We start from the raw sequence: 24,285 nt of genomic DNA, 5'->3' as shown, positions 1-24,285 counted from the left end.
ACACACACACACACAGAACTACAGTAAATAACAAAGACGTCTCTCTCTCTCTCTGGAGACCTGCGACACACACGACAATGCTGTAGAAGATGAAACATGATCTCTCTCTCTCAAACCTGCGATGTGCATCTCTCTCTCTCTCTCTCTCTCTCTCTCTCTCTCTCTCTCTCTCTCTCTCTCTCTCTCTCTCTCTCTCTCTCTCTCTCTCTCTCTCTCTCTCTCACACACACACACACACACACACACGTCTGAAGTGTACCAACTTATCCACGTGTGGCATAGCTCGTTGCTCGTTATTTTCCCAAACTGTAAAGTAGCGCCACCTTTTACAAAAACAAAAGTAATCACCCTTCAAAATTGAAGGGTGGAGTGAAACTCCATAGTCTTGCTAAAGAGTTTAAATAATATAAATTTATATATCTATACTAGTAGATAATGGGCGAAGGGATTCCGGTCCCCTCCCCCGGACACGTGTCAACACAAGGTTGATCCGGCAAGTCTCAAGCGAATGTGCACTATGCGACACAGTGTACAGGTGACACTGAAGAGCAGTCACGACTCACACAGTGAGAGAGAGAGAGAGAGAGAGAGAGAGAGGAGAGAGAGAGAGAGAGAGAGAGAGAGTCCCTCTCTATCGAGCGCGCACCCCAGCAGTGTAGCAGCAGCAACGTCAGTGGCGCCTTTTGCTGACCCCCCTTCTTCATCATCCTCCAAGCAGAGATGGAGCCCCTGCACATGGCGTTATGCTATCGAGGAGGTCCAACCAGAGCTCGGATCACGGCCTTGCAACAGCAACAACAACAACCCTCTCTACTCTTCATCGTCTCTGTGCTCTGCTACCTGCCCCTCCTCATACCACAAGTAAGTCTCGCCCCCTCCACACCCAAGATCATGCATACGACAAAGAGAGTGACGACCCCTTTCGTCGTAGCACTCACAGTAACCGAACATTGGGCGGCGGCGCAGAGCTCTCTGAGCTTCGTGCTCGATATGCGTAACCCCGCTCTCAAGACACGCTGAGCAAGAAGAAGCGCCCGCGCCCACCTCATCCGCAGCAGGCACATCAACCGCATCAACAGAAGAAGCCTGCAAGGAGGCCTAGAGAGGAAGAGGAGGACGAAGATCAAGATGAGGAGTGGAACAATAAGGATGATGATGGTGATGATGCTGAGGCGGTCCGGGGCGGGCAACAAGAAGAGTGGCCTCTAGACACCCTTCAAGGCTCCCGTGCTGCTCAATGGGGTTGGGGCACAACACAACACAAACCAAAACAACAAACCCACCGCCAAATCCCAACTACACAAGGGGCACCACCTAGTTTAAGAGCGAACTAGGACGCAAAAGAGGAGAATCGTTAGAGCAACCCACAAACAAGCAAGGAATTACACTAACCCTAACACCAATGGAATACTTTCACACACTAAAACACGAGAGAGAGAGAGAGATAGAGAGAGAGAGATAGTGCTCGGGCTGCTTTGAAACGTATCGGCGATGATCAAGCAAACACAACTATATATTTAAGAAAGAGAGAGAAAGGGGGAGGGGGTGCTTGTTGCATTAATACCTTCTTACAAATCTGTCATGACAAATCAAAGTGAGATTAGTACTTGTTCAAAATAGCTTGCGTAAATTTCACCACAACACATCACAAGAAAAGCCACCCCAATCACTGTCTTAAAGCCAGGGGAGTCCTCTCCACCCTGTCGCCCTCTTACAGTATGTGGGATTTATGGCTAGATTGATGACAACACCAGAGACAAGCTATCAAGAACTTAACAAAAAAAAACACCAAGACACTTACGCATCATTGTTGTCCATTACTTCACGTTGGAAGGGAGACAAAGTATCCAAGCTTAGTCCAAATCCACCCTCCTTGATTCAGCGAATGTTGGGCTTACACTAGTAGGAGAAATGATAGATTTCCTACTCTCAATTGAATGATCACTCTCTCTCTTACAATGGCATAGATTTCCCTTGCTAATCCCCTATTACAACACATGCACATGCATAAGACAATGAGCTTCCACTCAAGAGCTCCTTCTAGAGAGGTTGAGCTTGGCTTCTCAAGCTATAGCATAGTGCTCTTGCTTATGGCTCCCCCTTTTATGCTAGCTACACCCTCCTTTTATAGCAATTTTGAAGGCTAGGGTTACTCCTCTAACCATGGTTGGGTTAGATTTTCAGCAATTTATCTAATTTCTTTTGCTTGGAATTATCAAGAAGTTGGTGGGGAAAGAGAGAGGAGAGAAATGGAGGTGATAGGACTTTTCATAGTGGGTTAGTGTTAGTAGAGTTAGTATTAATTTACAAATGGAATTGAATATTTACAATGGGAGTATCCATGTAGGATACAAATAAGGAAGAAAAAACTCTTAAGAGGTAAGAAAAGGTGGATTTCTTACAAGGTTGATGCTCCAAGTGTCTTGAGTAGGGCCAATTTTGACGCTTGTTGACGGTCCACTAGCTTTGACGGTACATTTTTTCTCCACTCTTGACCTTCCTTGAGAGACAAGGTAATTGAAGCTGAGTAATCAACCACCATGATGCTGTCTTTTAAGAGAAGAGACTGAATTTTGTGGTTTTTTGATAGATATGGGTAATTTGGAGGAGGAAAAATGAGACTAGGTGGTCAATTTTGGAATGGAATTGTGTGTGGGAGGTATGAGTTCACCATGGTTTCTCTTATTCTTCAAGGTTGAGGAGAAGGTGAGTAGTGTGCAGAGAGGAGTGGTGAGAGAGATGGGGATGATGAGTAGAGAAGTGTGTGTGAAAGAGGAAAATGATAAAGTGGAAGAGAGAGTGTGGCTGCATAGCATGGGAAAACTGGGGTCCACTAAAAAAATCATAGCTCACAGCTGGTAGCTCCAAAAATCATGAAAAAATTTGAGGTGATTATTCAAAGTGTGGGCTACATTTTCTCTTTTGACCACCGCTCCAAATTCGGAGTGGAGATAGGTGCCAAAATTCTCACCAAAAAGCCTGTTTTTTATGCCTGCAAAAGTCTTTTAGTGGTCCCCTCCTTTGTTGAATTTGTACAATGCATCCAAGAGTGAGCCCCTCCTTTGTCATATTATAATACAAAGCATTCAAGTTGCCCTTGACCCATGCATGGAGGAGGATTATTGGTGAAATAAGAAATATATACATGGTGGGACTAGTGTATGGACTATTCATGGACTTTAGCTCAATGAGCACATGGTGTTAGAATAATGAGTAAAAATAATAATAAAAATATGGAGGAGTTATGGATATGGAAAGATATTGGAATCATATCATATGGTCCCTCCTTGAATTATTTTTGGTGAAAGAGGAAAATGTATGCAAGTAAATAATATAATAAAAGTAACCAATGAGTAGAAATCAATTTTTTGTTTTCACGAGGGTGAGGGTGAAAATGTGGGAGTGATTTGTATAAAGGAAAAATATGAGGTTAGAGTATGTACATATTGGCAAAAAAATAAAATTATGATGTAAGAGGATGAAAGAAGGTGTACATAGGTTTAATAAAACACACACCTGAGTAGAAATATTTAAATAAAATACCAAAATAATTATAAAAAATCCCTATATTTAGGCCATATATACAATGAAATATTTACACACAAAGAGGCCATAATATACTTTTATTTTTTTTATTTTTTTTATTTTTTTTTTTGGCTCACCTAGCCCAGTGACTAGCTAGCTGAGGGTTTTTAAGAAGATATGGGAAAAGTCTCGTGACTCACGCACGCCTATGTACAGTGAAATGGTAGGGGTAGCCACAGTGTTTGGGTGATTTTGGTAGGGTGAGGTAACTCACTGTGGCAATTACAAAGAGCCGAAAAAACGGCTATCATTAGCCCTCCCCCTGGATGATGGTATATTCATGTACCATCATAGAGCATCTTTTCCAAAGAGAGTGCTTCAGAGTCCTTGACGAGATCTTCATTGTTTAGCCCCTCAGAATTTTGGTTGGAGTTACCCTCATGCTTCATGTAACAATACTGACATGAGACAGCGGCCTTTGGACAGATCTTTGGTAGATCCTTTGGTAGAAGGCGACTCAAATAGGGCTTCAAGCGATACCTGTTTACTTTCCTGGAGTGCTCTTTACCATTCAAGTCCATAAGCTGATAGTAACTTGAATTGAAAGCCTTCTTGACTATGTATGGCCCTTGCCATCTTGTTTCAAACTTGGCATCAAAACGATTGTCAAGTCGATTGTCATACCTTAGCACAAGCTCTCCTTCCTTGATGCCTTTGTCCTTCAGTTTATTGTCGTGCGTTTCTTTCGCTTGTGTGGCTTTCCTCTTGTAGCACTCGTATGCTGCTTCTCTTTTCCACTCAAGCTCCACTAACGTAAGAAGTCGATCCATCCATGCCTCTTGATCATCTTGTGCTCCTTTGCCATGAAGTCGCATTGTTGGAATGTTGAGCTCGATAGGCTGCAAAGCCTCTTGACCATAGACCAAGTGAAATGGTGTGAATTCCGTGGCTTCCCTATATGTGGTTCGATATGCTTACAAGGCACCATCCAAGAAGTCATCCCATAATTTTGTCTTGTTTTGCACCATCTTTCTAATGATTCCTGCAATGACACCATTAGCCTTTTCCACCAAACCATTTGACTGTGGGTAGTATGGTGTGCTATGACGATGTAGAATGTGAAGCTCTTCACAAACTTCTATGAGCAATCCTTTTCTAAACCCTGGACCATTATCAGAAACAATCTCCAAAGGTGTGCCAAATCTACAACAAATGTGAGTGTAGACGAATTTGCTCACTGTCTTCTCATTTACCTTTGCCACACTTTGTGCTTCCACCCACCTAGTCATATAGTCTATAGCCACTAGAATGTAGAGTTTACCATTTTTTGTCCTAGGCAGAGGACCCATAGCATCAATGCCCCACTTTTCAAAGGGTCCATTTGCAAGCACTATTTGCCTCGGGCCATGCACCAACCTTCTATTTCCATTTATCTGACAAGTGTGACAGCTTTTACACCAATGTTGAACATCCACATGCAAACTTGGCCAAACATGCCCCGAAAGCAAAATCTTCTTCACAGTTAATTCTTGGGCAAAATGACCACCACATGCCTCTTCATGCAAACCTTTTAGAATGGCTGGAATTTCCTTGATAGTTGGTACTCGTCTGCACACTTGATCCTTCCCTCTTTGATAGAGGGAGCCTTCTAGGAAGAGATATACGCTTGCCTTCTTCATGAGTCTCCTCTTCTGATCTTTTGTGAAGTCTGGTGGAAACTCACCCTCCAAAATGTATCCAATGATGGGAGCCAATGACTCCAATCCCTGGTACCTCGGTTGCTTCACAGCAGCCGCCACCATGATGACCTGCACTTCTTTCTTTACACATGCAACGGCTTGTTGTGCAAGTAAATCAGCATCTTCATTCTGTTTCCTAGGAATATGATATAGTTGCACTTCTTCAAATTGATTAAACAATCTACGAATGGCATGAACTTTTGTCCGTAAGCTCTCATTCTTGCATGCCCAAATGCCTAAAATCTGTTTAACAATGAGAAGTGCATCTCCCTTTACCATGAGGCGTTGTATCCCTTGGCCAATGCACATCTTCAAACCTTGAAGTAGAGTGTCATATTCTGCTTCATTGTTGCTAGCTGAACTTGGTAGATTGAACTTCTCTTTCATGACCACCTCTCCACTGGGTTGAGCAACACTAGCCCTCCCCCTGCTTTTCCTGTGGCTCGACGAAAAGCTCCATCAAAGAACAAAGTAAAAGCATTAGGAATACTTTTTGGTGGTGGCAATGGTAGGGTCTTTACTTCAGGCACCTTAATCTCCTTTTCGTGCACCCTATAAGTGAGAATCCCTGCCAATTGTGCACGCACACTATCTTCTACCTTGAAAGAGTATTGAAACTCTTGCAACTCCATAATCCACTTTGAGATCCTAGTACTAAGATTCATTTGAGATGACACCCAAGGGAACAAATTTTCTGCAGTGAGAATTACAAAAGGTTTTGGTAGCAGGTAGGATCTAAACTTTCTCACCGCAAACATGAGAGAAAGCATCATGAGTTCTGCTTCTGTGTAGTCTCTCTCCAAAGCATTCATGACCCTACTAGCAAAGTAGATGGGTCGCATCCTTGTACTGTGGGGATCTTGTTGTAGCAACACAGCACCAATTGTTTCTTTCCCAGCACTAGAGCTAACAAAGAATGTGTACTCCCAACAAGGAGGCATGAGTGTTGGTAGCTCTGACAAAATGACTTTAATGTTACAAAAGTACTCTTCAAGCTCATCAGACCATGCAAATTCTACTTGTTGTGTCAACTTTTGCAAAGGGTGAAGTAACTCCGAGGCTAAGTGAATGAAGCGTGACATATACTTCACCTTTTGAATGAATGAGATGACCTCCTTAAGACTCTTGGGTGATGGTAGCTCAATAAGAGCCTTTGCCTTTGAAGGATCCACTTCAATGCCTTTGTAAGAAACTTTATGACCAAGCAAGATTACTTCATCCTCACCTATATGGCACTTGTCGGGGTTGAGTTGACCTCCCATGTCGTAGAGCTTCTTTAAACCTTCTTCTACCCTTTGTAGATGCAATGATTTTGAGCTATAAATACAGAAATCATCAATGAACACCCTAATCGACTTTCCAAAGAATGCTTGAAACACCATATTCATGAAACGTTGGAATGTTGCAGGAGCATTTGTCAGACCAAATGGCATGACTCTAAAAGCATAACAACCCCAAGGAGTGATAAAGGTTGTTTTCAATTGATCCTCCAGTGCAATCCCTATTTGAAAGTAACCTGAGTAACCATCGCACACAGTGTACTTCTCATGACCAGCTACCTCATTTAGTATCTCATCCTGGAATGGGAGGGGAAAGTGATCTCTCTTTGTTGCCTCATTGAGGGGACGGTAATCCACACACACCCTCCACTTGCCGTTCTTCTTAGGAGTGACAACAACAGGAGAGACCCACTCTGAATTCTCCACTGGATAAATGAACCCTGCTGCTAGAAGCTTTCTTACCTCCTTGAGTAGAGCCTGCTCTTTAATGACTCCTAGCCTTCGTAGCTTTTGAGCCTTAGGTGTAGCCTCTGGCTTCAACTCAATCTTGTGTTGAACAACATCTACTCCACGCACGTCGGTGTAGTCTTTCGCAAAAAGCCTAGGAAACTTCCTTAGCACACATTTGAACTCCTCTCTTTCATCCTTTGTAAGTGTTGTTGATAGCATACCTTCCAGCATCCCTTCATCTTGATATTCACCTTCGTTCTCTTGAGGACCTACCTCCTCCAAGCCTTGACAAGAGGTCTCTTGGTTGCTTGGCTTAAACCTTACCCCCATGACTTCGATGGAAGACTCCTCTTCAGTAATGCTGCCGCTACTTTCTTCTTCTGAAGTGCTATCGGTCCAACCTTCTTCCGTCCCACTTTGAGATGATTCTTCATGGAGCTCCTCTTGGCGTTGCTCCTTCATGTCAAAGACAACCTTCTTGTGATTGTCATTCCTGCAAATTAGCTTTCCACTCTCCCAATCCTGCAAAGCTCGCATTTTCATTAGCCATGGTCTTCCTAGGATAAATGGGTAACCATTTCCCTTGGTAGACATGACATAGAAATCCACTGCCTTCTTAATGCCAAAGGCCTCCACAAAAACATTTTTACAAATGCCTACGCACCTAGCCTTGCTATTGTTTGCCATCTTGACCATTTCAGGTGTCTCATGGATGTGCATGCCTAGTTTTTGCATGAGTCCCTCTGTCATGATGCAAATTTGTGCACCCCCATCCACTAGACCTTTCCTAACCAATCTTCCTTTGATGTAACAGTCTAGCACCGGTGTAATGTCCTCATTCATTTCAGCTTGTGCAATTTTTACAACAGGCACACTCTCTTTTACCTTTCTCCTAGTGCTAACTGCCCTTGTTAAATCCCTCCTAACTTGTGGACATAATGCAAGAAATTGAGGCCATGAAATATCAGGACCCTTACCTCTCATGTCTTCCAACAAGTTGTACGGAGCCATACCATGTCCAAGAGGGAAGTCTTGGAGGTTGATACGACGTCGAGTCCTCTTGGTTTCCTTGGTTCCCTTTGCCTTCTTGCCTTGTCCATGGTCACTTTGTGATGTGACTCCTTCTTTCTCTTTACCTTTTCCTCGGCCACGCTTAATTCCATTGGCTTCCATGTCAACCTCATCTGAATTTGTCACCTCTACCACATGCACATTTGGATCTGGCAAAGGTGGAACTCCTTCTACCCCGTGTGGAGGTGGTCTTGGTCCATTCGGCCTTTGTAGAAGCCTTGGTTGTTGACCAGTTCCTTCACGTGCATTCATCACTGGGTAATTCAAGTTAGGCCTCCCTGGCTCCCCACGGGGCCAAGGACAATTATACATCCCATGTCCAGACTCTCCGCAATTCCAACATTGCAAGACTCTCCTAGGTTGTGGATCTCGCTCTTCAGACTTCTTTGCTTGTCCCTTTGGACCTACAGCTTGTGCAAGGTGAATTGACAGGCTGCTTAAAGATTCGTTTAACTTCTCAATTACTTCCGCCGTTACCTCAGGAAGCTCCCTCGATGTTGATGCTTGTGACTTACCTTTGGGTCTAAGACCTTCTATTGGAACCTCTCCCCTTAAGCACTTGAGTTTCCTATACTTCTCAGCAGCCCTAGTTTCAGCTGCATCAAAAGTAGCAGGTGCACCCGCCTCAACTTTTACCTTAAGGTCAGGAAAGAGTCCGGCTATGAACCTCTCCTTCTTTAAAAATTCTGCACCATCACCAGGGTTAGCAACATTTCGTATCCATAGAGCCCAAAGACGTAGAAACTCTTGCTTGTACAAGTAGTAGTCATCTCAGTCTTTTTGCTTATGAGAAACAATGTCTTGCCATAGTTTTTGAGTGTTTTGGGGATCAAAGAAGTATCTCTTAAAACGATTTAAAACTTCTGTGTAATTCCCCTTAACTTCCTCAGGCAAAGAGTCAAACCAAGTACTAGCATCTTTCCTAAGGACCACCTCAAACATTTCTACACGTTCTTGATCGGTTACTATCCTCTCGATACGGCAAGACATCTTGAAATTTGCTAAAAATAATTCTGCATCCTCTCCAGGCTCTCCAAAGAAAAGAGGATATCCAGACATTTGGCGTTGGCTCTCCATTATTATGAAAGATTACAATACGAGTTACAATAAGGGATACAATAGAGATCTAGAACCACTCGCCTGCAAATGAAGAAGTGAGAAAATACCACTCTAGGTTTTCTTCTTCAGCTATCCAAGCTTGAATAAGGTCTCGATTTGTTTGATCAAAACAAAAGGGTAGACTATTGATGAGCTCTAAGAAGGGTTGAAATTCTTCAAAGCTAAGGCGATAAACAGAAATCTCTAGAGCTTCATTTTCTGGATCCAAAAGAGCAACCACGTCCCAAGTGATAAATTGCACTTGCTCTACAATTCCCAATGCACAAGCGGTTTGTATAAAAACTAGATCTTCATGCTCGTCGAAGGCCGTGAGAAAGTAGCAATTGACTAGGAGCTCCTTTCCTTCAAGTTCCACACAGTCGGAGTGAGGCAACCTTCTCACAATTTCATAAAGAACATCCTCATCAAGTCCGATCAAGCTTGCAAGATTTAAAGACTCCACTTGTGCTACAAAATTCCTGGACAAAAACTCCTTAGGATTATGGCTAAATCATTCAAAAGCATAAAGAGATTTACAATGTCTCTATGAACAAAGTGTCATAGAAAGTAGAGAAGGATGAGAATTTATACAAATTTGCAATCTTCTCTATGCTCTCTTTATTAAGACAAGCTCTGAATAGCTCCCTATCTCCTTTGTTGAAAGCGAAAGGAAGACTATTAATAAGACGCAAATGAGGGAAAAATTCACCAAATGTGAGCCTATGAAGCATGAACTCTGGCCGCAAGTTTCCTGAAGAGTCTTCCTCAATGGTGAAATGCACTCGCCAAACGCCAAATTTCACTCTATTTACCAATCTTAGGGCACACACTAGTTGGATGAATGCGCGGTCTTCCTTAGTGCCCAACAACAAGAGGAAAATGGAATCAACGCGTAGGACCTTCCGTCTTAACTTCACCACCCTCTTGTTATGAGGGAGACGCCTTACTACTTGCTCCTGCAACTCAATTGGTAATAGAGCTAGATCTCTAAGGATTGAACTTTCACTGCACACACATTCCCAGTTAGAACAAATGATCGTTTTTTTGTTTCTTGTAACAACTTGGACAAAGAAAAAACAAACATACACACTACTTTGCCGGGCTGCACTTCATTTTAAAATAAAATGAACACATGTACATCAAAAGAAGTGTGGTAGTTGATGAGAGGTAGAATGACAGGGTTTGGTGATGCAAGAATTTCTCCTGCTCTTTGGGCACCAAACATGAACACCATTCGTTGTTGAAAATGGATCTTTCTACTAATTGCAACGTTTATTCTAATGTGTGGAGTAAAATGAAAGGGAAAAACCTCTATTCCTGGGCCATTATCCATGGCCTATGCATGTCCTAATGCTTAAAACAAAACAAAAATATAGACGTCCAAACTAAGGTCGTACCTAATGAGAGGCAAAATAAAAGGATTTACTGAAGCGTTTATCTCGGCCAACCTAAGGATTTCCCATTGCCTTGCAATGGGAATGAAGGGATCATACAAATCTTCGTGATTCATGCATACTACTTGACTATGCTAAAGGTTGATTCTACACAAAAATACACAAGCCGTCCTCCGTGGGGGCACCAATTTGAGGCGGTCCGGGGCGGGCAACAAGAAGAGTGGCCTCTAGACACCCTTCAAGGCTCCCGTGCTGCTCAATGGGGTTGGGGCACAACACAACACAAACCAAAACAACAAACCCACCGCCAAATCCCAACTACACAAGGGGCACCACCTAGTTTAAGAGCGAACTAGGACGCAAAAGAGGAGAATCGTTAGAGCAACCCACAAACAAGCAAGGAATTACACTAACCCTAACACCAATGGAATACTTTCACACACTAAAACACGAGAGAGAGAGAGAGATAGAGAGAGAGAGATAGTGCTCGGGCTGCTTTGAAACGTATCGGCGATGATCAAGCAAACACAACTATATATTTAAGAAAGAGAGAGAAAGGGGGAGGGGGTGCTTGTTGCATTAATACCTTCTTACAAATCTGTCATGACAAATCAAAGTGAGATTAGTACTTGTTCAAAATAGCTTGCGTAAATTTCACCACAACACATCACAAGAAAAGCCACCCCAATCACTGTCTTAAAGCCAGGGGAGTCCTCTCCACCCTGTCGCCCTCTTACAGTATGTGGGATTTATGGCTAGATTGATGACAACACCAGAGACAAGCTATCAAGAACTTAACAAAAAAAAACACCAAGACACTTACGCATCATTGTTGTCCATTACTTCACGTTGGAAGGGAGACAAAGTATCCAAGCTTAGTCCAAATCCACCCTCCTTGATTCAGCGAATGTTGGGCTTACACTAGTAGGAGAAATGATAGATTTCCTACTCTCAATTGAATGATCACTCTCTCTCTTACAATGGCATAGATTTCCCTTGCTAATCCCCTATTACAACACATGCACATGCATAAGACAATGAGCTTCCACTCAAGAGCTCCTTCTAGAGAGGTTGAGCTTGGCTTCTCAAGCTATAGCATAGTGCTCTTGCTTATGGCTCCCCCTTTTATGCTAGCTACACCCTCCTTTTATAGCAATTTTGAAGGCTAGGGTTACTCCTCTAACCATGGTTGGGTTAGATTTTCAGCAATTTATCTAATTTCTTTTGCTTGGAATTATCAAGAAGTTGGTGGGGAAAGAGAGAGGAGAGAAATGGAGGTGATAGGACTTTTCATAGTGGGTTAGTGTTAGTAGAGTTAGTATTAATTTACAAATGGAATTGAATATTTACAATGGGAGTATCCATGTAGGATACAAATAAGGAAGAAAAAACTCTTAAGAGGTAAGAAAAGGTGGATTTCTTACAAGGTTGATGCTCCAAGTGTCTTGAGTAGGGCCAATTTTGACGCTTGTTGACGGTCCACTAGCTTTGACGGTACATTTTTTCTCCACTCTTGACCTTCCTTGAGAGACAAGGTAATTGAAGCTGAGTAATCAACCACCATGATGCTGTCTTTTAAGAGAAGAGACTGAATTTTGTGGTTTTTTGATAGATATGGGTAATTTGGAGGAGGAAAAATGAGACTAGGTGGTCAATTTTGGAATGGAATTGTGTGTGGGAGGTATGAGTTCACCATGGTTTCTCTTATTCTTCAAGGTTGAGGAGAAGGTGAGTAGTGTGCAGAGAGGAGTGGTGAGAGAGATGGGGATGATGAGTAGAGAAGTGTGTGTGAAAGAGGAAAATGATAGTGGAAGAGAGAGTGTGGCTGCATAGCATGGGAAAACTGGGGTCCACTAAAAAAATCATAGCTCACAGCTGGTAGCTCCAAAAATCATGAAAAAATTTGAGGTGATTATTCAAAGTGTGGGCTACATTTTCTCTTTTGACCATAGCTCCAAATTCGGAGTGGAGATAGGTGCCAAAATTCTCACCAAAAAGCCTGTTTTTTATGCCTGCAAAAGTCTTTTAGTGGTCCCCTCCTTTGTTGAATTTGTACAATGCATCCAAGAGTGAGCCCCTCCTTTGTCATATTATAATACAAAGCATTCAAGTTGCCCTTGACCCATGCATGGAGGAGGATTATTGGTGAAATAAGAAATATATACATGGTGGGACTAGTGTATGGACTATTCATGGACTTTAGCTCAATGAGCACATGGTGTTAGAATAATGAGTAAAAATAATAATAAAAATATGGAGGAGTTATGGATATGGAAAGATATTGGAATCATATCATATGGTCCCTCCTTGAATTATTTTTGGTGAAAGAGGAAAATGTATGCAAGTAAATAATATAATAAAAGTAACCAATGAGTAGAAATCAATTTTTTGTTTTCACGAGGGTGAGGGTGAAAATGTGGGAGTGATTTGTATAAAGGAAAAATATGAGGTTAGAGTATGTACATATTGGCAAAAAAATAAAATTATGATGTAAGAGGATGAAAGAAGGTGTACATAGGTTTAATAAAACACACACCTGAGTAGAAATATTTAAATAAAATACCAAAATAATTATAAAAAATCCCTATATTTAGGCCATATATACAATGAAATATTTACACACAAAGAGGCCATAATATACTTTTATTTTTTTTATTTTTTTTTTTGGCTCACCTAGCCCAGTGACTAGCTAGCTGAGGGTTTTTAAGAAGATATGGGAAAAGTCTCGTGACTCACGCACGCCTATGTACAGTGAAATGGTAGGGGTAGCCACAGTGTTTGGGTGATTTTGGTAGGGTGAGGTAACTCACTGTGGCAATTACAAAGAGCCGAAAAAACGGCTATCAATGCAGAGCTAGGGCACCATTTTGAGGAAAGTAAGAAGAAGAAGAAGAAGAAGAGAGAGATGATCCCTAGCGAGCTCTATTACTGTGAGATATGTAGTGTAAAGGCTGTTGAAGCTTCAAAGGTCAACACTTCTCTGGACAGCCCGCTTCCACTGCAGGATTCGTGACGTGGAAGGTAGGGTTTAGCTACTACCTTTTTTGTCACATGCACACAATTTTTTGAAAAGGCTTTTTTTGCGTCAAGCCTGGCCGGACCTCTGGGCATCTGGCCTTGCCCGCCAGTCTGGGATTGGTGATGTGAGGCTTGCGCTGTAAGTATGTTAATCGTGGTTATACAGTGAACATATGTGGGAGCATGCCAAAAGAAAATTGTGTTCTCGTTTCCTCACCATCATCGACCCAATTGTATTATTTGATCCAGGCTGCGAGGTACCCGATGCAATGTCACATGCGTACCCAAGACGGCTGTCTCCTACATAGGATTCACATTTGATCACCTTTTACGTTGCATGCTTTGTTGCATGCATACCCAAGACATTGTGCTCGTACTGATTTGTCGTCTCTGCGAATGCATTGATTGTGAGATATGGCCATCTTGGGCATAGCCATCAAGCTCTGGGCTGTTTTCGACGGATGCAAATTGAGGGTGTATGCTTGCATCTTAAAGGCATCAGGGTGAGATCTAGGATGTTTTCAGCAGATGGAGAGTAAGGGCATCTCTCCATATGCAATCACGTATGGTTGCAATCGTCTCTTGGAATGAACTGATTGTGGGCGTTCATACCCCTTCGACCCTTCATCCAACTGCCTCAGAAAAGCTATTGAAGAGAGAGATTAGTGCACAGGAGAAGTTTCACAATTTTCAGCTTCAGGTAGGGAGTATAACTGAAACTTTGAGTGATAAATTAAGAAACCGAGACATCAGATTTTCTTGAGGCATTTAAGTTTGATGCTGAGAGAGAGAGAAAGAGAGAGAGAGAGAGAGAGAGAGAGAGAGATCGATCAACTATAGCTTAGTATATCCAAACACTATGCTAGCACTGTGCTCAGTCTGCTTGGGGTCTTTTTCCAGGAAGAGTTTGATACATATGACCCCAAAGGAAACTGGATTCTTCAGCTCAATTTCTTGAAGAAGCGATCAAAGGTTGTTGAGATTGTTGTTGCGAAAGAAATAGTATTTGAATTGGTTCAATCAGGAGTTTGCGCTGCCTTCAGCCGGAGGGGTAAGTGACATCTTTCTGATTTTACTTAAAGATCCATCGAGTCTTGAAATCAAGACCTAATCAGTTCAGGACTTTGCATACTTGATAGGTTGTTAACTCTTAACTAGGAGGGAGGGAGAGAGAGAGAGAGAGAGAGAGAGAGAGAGAGAGAGAGAGAGAGAGAATACCTGTGTAATGAGCGAGCGCACGATGGCAAAGCTGCCAGCTTTGTTGCGTTGCACTTCCTCTCTCAAAGATTCTGATGCCATGTCAGCTATGTGACATGACTAGGACGATCAATGGTCCACGTCAACGGTAAGAAAATAGGATTGCATTATGCTTAGTTGTGACCCTAATGCAAAGGAGGCTCGAGGTCACATGGGTGGAACTTGGGAGGTGAATGTTCTTTATGGATGCAATGATTAGTAGAGCGTGTTCTAGAAGGGGGCACAAGGTTGGTGGGAGTGTTGAGGGCTTGCAAGCTCAAGATTGGTGAATGCAGCAACAACAAGCGACCAAAGTGGTGCGAAAAGCAGGGGTCTTAGTTGGGGCAGTGGGAGGCAACCTACTACAATCAAAAAGAATTCACCATGGTATTGTTATTTAGTGGTTGTTGAAAGAAAACGTCGTGCTTGGCACTGTCCAGGTCGACATGTATGCCACATGTGGTGCACTTCATAAAGCATAAAAAGTACTCAAGGAGCTTTATGTCCGAGATGTCGGCTCTTTGAATTGATTGATTGTGGGATATGCCCAACTTGGGTAGGGCCAAGGAGCTCTGGGCTATTTTTGGCAGGTGCGAAGCAAGGCTGTCTCTCCAAATGTGATCACATAAGCTTGGCACTACCTTGGTCGACATGTATGCCAAATGTGGTGCACTTCATAAAGCACAAAACGTGCCTGAGGATCTTTCTGTCCGGTATGTCGTCTCTTGGAATGCACTGATTGCGGGATATGCCCACCTTGCCTGGGTTGTTTTCTGCGGGTTTTCACTGAAGATGCAATCATCACACCTTGAAGGCATGTGGCATTACACAAGATGCTGATATGTGCAAAAGAAATCACGATGATATGGTTAGTTAGTGGTTGTTGAAAGAAATATGTCATGCGTGGCACCCTCTAGGTTGACATGTATGCCAGATGTTGTGCACTTCAAATCACAAAAGTACTGGAGGAGCTCTTGTCCAAGATGTCATCTCTTTGAATGCAATGATTGCCAAATATGCCCAACTTGGGTAGGGCCAAGAAGCTCATGGTGGTTTCTAGCAGGTGCGAAGCGAGGATGTCTCTCTAGATGAGATCACATAAGCTTGGCACTGCCTTAGCGACATGTATGCCAACTGTTGTGCACTTCATAAAGCACAAAAAGTGCTTCAAGAGCTTCCTGTCCAGGATGTCGTCTCTTGGAATGCACTGATTGCGGGATATGCCCAACTTGGGCAGGACCAAGAAGCTCTCGGCTCTTTTTGGCCGATGCGAAGCGAGGGTTTTCACTCCAACGAGATGTATGGGCTGAGCCGCCAAGGGATGTTTGTAGCGATCAATTAATGGCATGAAAACCATAATGTAATAGCATTCATGGCTTGCCGTGGTTATACCACCCTTATGCATAAAGGACATGCATACTCGAAACACGTGAGCATGTGTTGTGTGTGTGTGTGTGTGTGTGTGTGAGAGAGAGAGAGAGAGAGAGAGAGAGAGACGTTTCGGGGAAAATAAAAGAGAGGTGGTTCTTGAAAGAAAACGTTGTGCTTGGCTCTGCCTCGCTTGACATGTATGGAAGATGTAATGCACTTCAGGTGCTTGAGGAGCTTCCTGTCCGGGATGTCGTCTCTGTGAATGCATTGATTGCGGGATATGCCCATCTTGGGCATGGCCATGAAGCTCTGGGATTTTTTTTACGGATGCAAAGCGAGGGTGTCTCTCCAGATGCAATCACATATTCTTGCATCTTGAAGGCATCAGGGTGAGGAAGCTCTGGGCTGTTTTCAGCAGATGGAGAGTGAGGGCATCTCTCCAGATTCAATCACGTACGCTTGCAATCCTGTCCAGGATGTCATCTCTTGGAATGCACTGATTGTGGGTGGTGCTCAAGATGCTGATATGGCCAAAATAATTCACGATGATATTGTTATTCAATGGTTGTTGAAAGAAAACGTCGTGCTTGGCACTGTCTAGGTTGACATGTATGCCACATGTGGAGCACTTCATAAAGCACAAAAAGTACTCGAGGAGCTTTGTGTCCGAGATTTCGTCTCTTCGAATGCATTGATTGAGGGATATGACCAACTTGAGTAGGGCCAAGGAGCTCTGGGCTGTTTTCGGCAGGTGCGAAGCGAGGCTCTCTCTCCAGATGTGATCACTAGTAAGCTTGGCACTGCCTTGGTCGACATGTATGCCAAATGTGATGCACTTCATAAAGCACAAAAAGTGCTTGAGGATCTTCCTGTCCGGTATGTCATCTCTTGGAATGCACTGATTGCGGGATATGCCCACCTTGGGTGAAGAAGCTCTGGGCTGTTTTCAGCAGATGGAGAGTGAGGGTATCTCTCTAAATACAATCACGTACGCTTGCAATCCTGTCATCTCTTGGGATGCACTGATTGTGGGTGGTGCTCAAGATGCTGATATGGCCAAAAGAATTCACGATGATATTGTTATTCAGTGGTTGTTGAAAGAAAACGTCGTGCTTGGCGACATGTATGCCATATGTGGTGCACTTCATAAAGCAGAAAAAGTACTCGAGGAGCTTTATGTCCAAGATGTCGGCTCTTCGAATGCATTGATTGTGGGATATGCCCAACTTGGGTAGGGCCAAGGAGCTCTGGCCTATTTTTGGCAAGTGCGAAGCGGGGCTATCTCTCCAGATGTGATCACGTAACCTTGGCACTGCCTTGGTCGACATGTATGCCAAATGTGATGCACTTCATAAAGCACAAAAAGTGCTTGAGGATCTTCCTGTCCGGTATGTCGTCTCTTGGAATGCACTGATTGTGAGATATGCCCACCTTGGGTGAGGAAGCTCTGGGCTATTTTCAGCAGATGGAGAGTGAGGGCATCTCTCCAAATGCAATCACGTCGCTTGCAACCTGTCCAGGATGTCATCTCTTGGAATGCAATGATTGTGGGTGATGCTCAAGATGCTAATATGGCCAAAAGAATTCACGATGGTATTGTTATTCAGTGGTTGTTGAAAGAAAACGTCGTGCTTGGCACTGTCTAGGTCGACATGTATGCCACATGTGGTGCACTTAATAAAGCAGAAAAAGTACTCAAGGAGCTTTGTGTCCGAGATGTCAGCTCTTTGAATGCATTGATTGTGGGATATTCCCAACTTGGGTAGGGCCAAGGAGCTCTGGGCTAGTTTTGGCAGGTGCGAAGCAAGGCTGTCTCTCCAGATGTGATCACATAAGCTTGGCACTGCCTTGGTCGACATGTATGCCAAATGTGGTGCACTTCATAAAGCACAAAACGTGCCTGAGGATCTTTCTGTCCGGTATGTCGTCTCTGGGAATGCACTGATTGCGGGATATGCCCACCTTGCCTGGGTTGTTTTTTGCGAGTTTTCACTGAAGATGCAATTATCGCACCTTGAAGGCATGTGGCATTACACAAGATGTTGATATGTGCAAAAGAAATCACGATGATATGGTTAGTTAGGGGTTGTTGAAAGAAACGTTGTGCTTGGCATTGCCTTGCTGGACATGTATGCTAGATGTGGTGCACTTCATTAAGCACAAAAAGAGCTTGAGGAACTTAATGTCCGAGATGTCGTCTCTTGGAATGCAGTATTTGTGTCATATGCCCAGCTTGGGTAGAGGCAAGAAGCTATGGGCTGTTTTCGGTGGATGCGAAGCGAGGATGCAATCACATACGCTTGCATCTTGAAGGCAAGGGTCAGGGTGAGAAGCTCTAGGCTGTTTTCAGCAGATGCAGAGTGAGAGAGAGAGAGAGAGAGAGAGAGATGGAGGGCGAGAGAGAGCGGCGAACGCACGAGATACGCGAAGTTGGCAGCCTGGCAGTGTTTTTTGCACGAAACACAGAGAGAAGAGAGAGAGACCACACCTACCTCTTCCCCTTGCACCTCGAAACCGTCGACAACAGTCTCATTTTCAAATTTCACCAACATTGTCCCCACACGACGCACCTCTCCGGACAAGAGTTCCCACCCTATTTTATCTTCGGCATACAATAGTGTCGAGACACAGGAACACCATGGCTGAAGTACTCAATATCGATAGAGCTATTTTCAGCTGGTGCAGAGAGGACATCTCTCCAAATGCAGTCATATACACTTGCACCTTGAAGGCGTGTGGCATTACACAGGATGTTGATATGTGCAAAAGAATTCACGATGATAGTGTTATCGAGTGGTTGTTGAAAGACATCGTCGTGCTTGGCACTGCCTTGGTCGTTGGTCGACATGTATGCCAAATATGGTGCACTTCATAAAGCACAAAACTGCTTGAGGAGCTTCCTGTCCAGGATGTCATCTCTTGAAATGCTCTGATTGTGGGATGCCTAACTTGGCCACAGCAAAGGAGCTCTGGGCTGTTTTCAGCAGATGCGACATTGTGCTTGGCACCCCCTTGGTCGACACAAGGGAGGGAGGGGCATAGAAACTCACCCCAAAGAGAGAAGGGGAGAGAAAGAGAAAGAGAGATCGTGCGTACCAACTCACCCTAACGAGAGAGTGAGAGAGAGAGAGAGATCTATGAGACCAAAAGTGTATATATATATATATATATATATATATATATATATATATATATATATATATATATATATATATATATATATATATATATATATAGAGAGAGAGAGAGAGAGAGAGAGAGAGAGAGAGAGAATATTTTTCTTGATTTGGTTTATGAAATTTGCGAGGAGCAAGGGACTTGAGGGTAAGAGGAGCCATGCCTCTGCCGAAGGCGGCGCCGTTTTACTAGTAGTACTAAGTATTGTGGCTTTTTGACAGAACTAAGAAGTCAAAACTAAGTCTTTTTATTTTTACTATCACACTTCTCAAAACTAAGTCTTTTCATTTTCTACCATCACATACTTGCTACTTACCCTTCACTTTTACATTTCACACCAAATGTTTCTTAAGATTCTTAAAATGAAGGAGAGAGTGACACGTGGATGCCCTCTCCTTCCTTGAAAATTTTAAGCTCCACTAGTAAAACGGCGCTGCCTTTGGCGGCAGCACCACCTCTGACAGTGCTACATAGACTTTCATCATCGACAGAGCTTCGTGTCGACACAGAATAACATATTTGAGTTTCTCTTTTTTCCCTCTTTATTCGTTTGTTGCTCTGTTGATGATGAAGCTACAGAACGATGCCTTGATTCCTCCTTCTCCTCCTAATTTTTGAAGCCAAGCTTCCTTTGTGTTTTCCTAGCTCCAAGCCCAAGTTGCCCCTATCAGCATATCAGTTTTGTCGCATGGGGGGAGGGAAACCGGCGATGACAAAGGGAGGGCAGTGGTAGACATCTCTCTCTCTCTCTCTCTCTCTCTCTCTCTCTCTCTCTCTCTCTCTCTCTCTCTCTCTCTCTCTCTCTCTCTCTATTTTGAATCTTTCCATTTGCTTCGTTCTACTCATCAATTCCAAGCCCAAGTTGCCCCTGTCAGCAGCAGATCACTTTTGCCGCATATGGGGGGAGGGAAACCGGCGATGACAGTGGAAGGGCAGTGGTAGACATCTCTCTCTCTCTCTCTCTCTCTCTCTCTCTCTCTCTCTCTCTCTCTCTCTCTCTCTTGCACTGTGTGCATCCCTATATCTCTGAGCTAAAGAGCTCACTGGTCGGAGCAAGCAGCTTGCGACACATGGTCCCGGGGGGAGGGGGGTGCGGGATCCCTTCCCCCTTTACATAGTGTATAGAGTATAGGTAAGGGTTGAAGGTTTTTACACTAAATCTCAAAATTTGTAGGTAGGATTATATCAAGCCTTAGTATTTTTTGCTATGATCCCACCGTCAACAGAGCTTCATATCGATGCAAAACAGTGCATCTAAGCTTCTCTTTTCCCCCTCTCTTTATTCGCCTACTACTCCATTGATGATGAAGCTACAGAACAATTCCTCAATTCCTTCTCCTTCTGGGTTTTGAAGCCGAGCTTACTCTATGCTTTCCTGGTTGCAAGCCTAGGTCACCACCGTTAGTAAATTGTTTTCGCCACGTGGGGGTAGGAGAACTGGTTGAAGGTAGTGGGAGGCACTTCTCTCTCTCTCTCTCTCTCTCTCTCTCTCTCTCTCTCTCTCTCTCTCTCTCTCTCTCTCTCTCTCTCTCTCTCTCTTGAATCTTTCCATTTGCTTCATTCTACTCATCAATTCCTCTCGTGTGCATACCCTTAATTGCTTCTATCGATGTCCGCCCTGCCATTGCATCCTCTCTTCTACAACTTGAGTATATATTCAATGTACATTATTAGGTCCATTTCTTCTTCCATTGTTTAAACCCTCAATTCTTGTATATTTATGTCTATTCTCGTTCTTGCCTCTAGAATTCTCTCACGACGTAGGGTAAAGGGGCCAAATAGGGATCGGGTTCCGGAATTAGGATCGGTCCACCCCCAATATTGAATAAGGTTTCACACCACTTGTAGTATAGCATCTCCCCAATGCTAGCGTGGTTAGATGTGTCACAGTGTTGGACCCACAAAATTCGGTAGCATTTGCGGCACTCATTTTACTGCAAATATAGTTGTTGCACTCACTGTTCATTTGCGCCATTTAAAGCTCGACGGAATTGGTTACAAAGCTTAGGTGTTCCAAGAATGGGGACATACATGGGATTTGGCATGCAACGCCTCTCGTTCTCAATCTCTCTCTCTCTCTCTCTCTCTCTCTCTCACACACACACACACACACACACAAAAGATTCTAGTGTAGCACGTGTGACGTAGTTCTTTTACTCTCTCACGAGACTGGCGATAGATGTGCACCAACTTTGATATGACCGGAATCGAGATCACGTCATAGAGGAAGCTAGAGAGAGAGAGAGAGAGAGAGAGAGAGAGAGAGAGGTGCTGAGAGTTAATTTAGTTGAAGGGCAGCGCAGCAAGTAGATCATGGGGCCGGGATGATTGTGTCACAACATCATAGGAGAGAGAGATGGCGCCTGCACAGGATGGACCCTCTGCGATGAGCGCCGCATTGACCCTGTTCGATGAGCTCCGCTTGCAGACTGGTTGTACCCTCAGCCACAACGGCATGGCCGCCTCGACGTGATTCAAGACACGTATGCAAGCCTCTCTTCGAAACTTTAACATCCCTCCCTCCCTACCCATTGTCTTCTTCAACCCGCATCTACAGAACCTTCTTGGGATGTGCCACCGCATCATTCACAATCCCTGCTGAGAGACAGGAGGAGGAACACACACGACCCATGCTTTGTGGCCCATCCTATAGCTCTTGTCAGCCCACTGTCAAACACGGTGAGCACACCCTGCCCTTGTTCAACACCCCCTTCTGCACTTGTGAGTGGTCCAAGCACGACCCACATATCAGCCCGCAAGCACTCGCACATTGATTGAGATTCCCCTTATGCAAAGGCCCCGCTGCATTTCTCACGATCTCCAATCGTCCTGTGGCACTTGGACCTCTCCCTAGCTTCGTTCCTCAATTGTGAGCACACCCCGCCTAACAATCCAACAAAAAACCCCACCCACACGTGCCCTCTTTGAAGAAGCTTCCTGCAGATAGGGCTACCATCAGACCCAACATTTGCTACCCTCTCGCAACTTGAACTGGAGGAATCGAGTACCCTCTGCTCCAGTCAGCACTTCCCCATTTCACAACTGCCCTTGCAACCTGCACGCCTTGCTGCTCCACATGCAATACAGGCTCCTATAGGCCTCGCCCTGCCTGGCGGAGAGGAGTTGAGTGACCCATGCTTTGTGGCCCGTCCTATAACCCACACTGTCAACACGCTCAGCAGGCCTTGCCCTTGTTCAACACCCCGTTCTGCACATGTGAGCTCGCACTTCCTGCCGATTTTCCATCTTCGCTCTCGTCTTGTCCAATAGGAGTGGGATAGCTCTAGGTTATATATTTAGAGTGTTATCCACTTATCCCTCAAGCGAGACGTTACAAAAATAGCCGTTTGAACCCGTTTCAACAATCCGCTGAAGGAGTTCAAGAGGAGCGCCGTGACTCTCAAACAGCCTAACATAACAATAATGTTCACTGGTCGGAAGCAGGAGCTACGGCCACGTGTCAGGGGGGGGGACCGGAATCCCTCCCCCTTTTATAATAGTATAGATTATATATAGTATAGATTCTCCAAAAGTCCAAAGGTGCATTCATTTTTTGACACGCTTGACAATGGCTTTTTGAGAACAAATAAATAAATAGTATATAGGAGTTTGATCCCATGCTATGAGATATTGATAAAAAATCCTTTCATTTAAGGATTTTAAATAATCTTATTTTATTAATTTTATGCTTATCAAATCACTTTTTTAAAATAAAAAACATTATTTATTTATTTATTCCAAGAAACTTATTGAAAAGACTAATAAAAAATTATAGAGTATCTTTATCTAAATAGGTTTAAAAGAGATCCTTTTCTTGAAAAGAGTAGAAATCTTACAATGCCAAACTTGGATCTTCAATTGCTTTCTTTTCTCTTTCCTTTCCCAAATCCTCTTTAAGAATGGTTTCACACTCCCACTCTTGATAGTGCCTCCTCCCCTAATTTGGCTTCTCTTGGGCAAAGATAATCAAATGACACTTTCATGAGTGTCTTTCTCAAAAGAGCTTCCCTTTCCTCTTCATGGTTCACTAAGGGTGGAGCTAGTCATCTATACACATGCTAGATTTATGTAGAGGAACGAAGCTACAAAAAAAAGAAGAAGAAGCATTTTGTGTTACAAAAGGCACATACGTGGATCACAAATTGCGAGGTGTCAAGAGGGCAAGATTGTACTATAGAGCAAAAGTGGTGAATGTGTGTAGAAGATACGAGGTAGATAGCAAGGGGTGGTGAAGGAAGAGGCTTGAAGTGGTTTAGAAAGCCCTAACAAAAACAATATTTTGTTGGTATTTCATATTTGAACTTGAATAATGAAGAGGATTGAAGTGGCGTAGGAAGCTGCAACAACAATATTTTGTTGGTATTTCATATTCAAGCTCGTCTGACCATTTAAAAAAATTCATTTCTTTTCCTTTGCTATATCTTATTAGAGGCGGGCCTCATGTTTTTACCACTTGTTTTTAAATTGTGGAGACATGTGGTGAAGGGTTTAAATTTTTAATTGTATCCTATAAGACCAAAAATTGCAAAGTTCTTTTTAGTCAAGGCAAGAAGAGTTTGGCAAGTTAAGGCAATGCCTTTGCACATGCCAAAAATGGGTTAATGTCAAATTTCATCTCATATCATAAATGTTAAATCAAACATCCTTTTAAAGTTCTCTCTCTCTCTCTCTCTCTGTGTGTGTAAATAAATAAATAAATAAATAAAGTCATCTTCTCAAATACATTAACTAGTTCGAAAAAATATTTTCAATGTGTTTGGATGCTTTTTTTGTGAAGAGGACTTTTATATAGTGGCATGGATGATTCTTTAAGGCTTCGATCTCCCTCCATGGCCAATGAGATAGAGCAAGATCTATTGTAACCTTGTAAAGAGGCAAGCTTTTATAACCCCTTTGATGAAGTTCTTTAAGAATGCATAGGCAAAC

General features: G+C 43.3%; 1 pseudogene; it reads right to left on the bottom strand.

Annotated features, from left to right (window-relative positions):
- Window positions 1–15,042: 15,042 nt before the first annotated feature.
- LOC147458916 (uncharacterized) lies at window positions 15,043–16,225 on the bottom strand (annotated as a pseudogene).
- Between the last annotated feature and the right edge of the window lie 8,060 nt (window positions 16,226–24,285).

The sequence above is a fragment of the Adiantum capillus-veneris genome, chromosome 4 (genome assembly GCF_014529385.1).
Source record: "Adiantum capillus-veneris isolate H3 chromosome 4, ASM1452938v2, whole genome shotgun sequence".
In the NCBI taxonomy this organism is placed as follows: Eukaryota; Viridiplantae; Streptophyta; class Polypodiopsida; order Polypodiales; family Pteridaceae; genus Adiantum; species Adiantum capillus-veneris.
This window is presented reverse-complemented; position numbering and strand designations above follow the sequence as displayed.